This window comes from Grammomys surdaster, unplaced genomic scaffold (assembly GCF_004785775.1).
Source record: "Grammomys surdaster isolate TR1022 unplaced genomic scaffold, NIH_TR_1.0 126766, whole genome shotgun sequence".
Classification (NCBI taxonomy): domain Eukaryota; kingdom Metazoa; phylum Chordata; class Mammalia; order Rodentia; family Muridae; genus Grammomys; species Grammomys surdaster.
Window position 1 is genome coordinate 12,041 of NW_021621553.1, and position 749 is coordinate 12,789.

At 46.6% G+C, this 749-nt stretch overlaps 1 non-coding gene across 1 annotated transcript; it reads right to left on the reverse strand.

Moving 5' to 3' along the window:
- Positions 1-618: 618 nt before the first annotated feature.
- LOC114615501 lies at positions 619-749 on the reverse strand. The gene has a single exon (XR_003710480.1). It is a non-coding gene; the product is annotated as a small nucleolar RNA SNORA17 (small nucleolar RNA).

A 749-nucleotide genomic window follows, 5' to 3' on the forward strand; every position in this document is an offset into this window, starting at 1 on the left:
GCTCTGGATTGACTGATGGTTGTCTCCCGATTTCTCCTTGCCTGCACCTGCCTCTGTTGCCCCATTCGGAAGATTTCTGTCTAAGGCTCATTTCTAACCACAGTCCATTGTAACAGGCAGGGTTTCTTGTCTGCAGCTTGCTTCCCACCACTGATTCCAATCTAGCCCTACACAGAACAAGGTCATTTCAGGATTGCTTTTAACAGGGTGCTTTAGATTCTTTTTTTCCCTCTTAGACAATTTCTTAATTTACATTTCAAATATTATCCCCATTCCAGTTTTCCCACCCACCACAAAATCCCGATATACTATCTGTCCTTCCTCTGCTTCTATGAGGGTTTTCCCACTTTCCCACCCACGCCAGCCTACCCTTCCTGGAACTCCCCTACACTGGGGCATGGAGCCTTCAAAGGACCAAAGGCCAATCCTATTGATATCCCACAAAAGCATCTTCTGCTACATATGAGGCTGGAGTCATGAGTCCTTCCATGTGTATTTTTGGTTGGTGCTTTAGTCCCTGGGAGCACTGTTTGTGTGTGTGTGTGTGTGGGGTATTGTGGTTGATTAGTATTCTTGTTCTTCCTATGGGGTTGAGATCCCCTTCAACTCCCTCAGTCCTGTGTTATACTCTTCATTGTTCAGATGTTCTCAGACCACAACACTGAGTTTACACATAGCCTCTCTCTTCTCTGCCACCTACTGAGGCACATGAGACACAACTGCCACCCTGCCAATGATCTAGGGGCAGA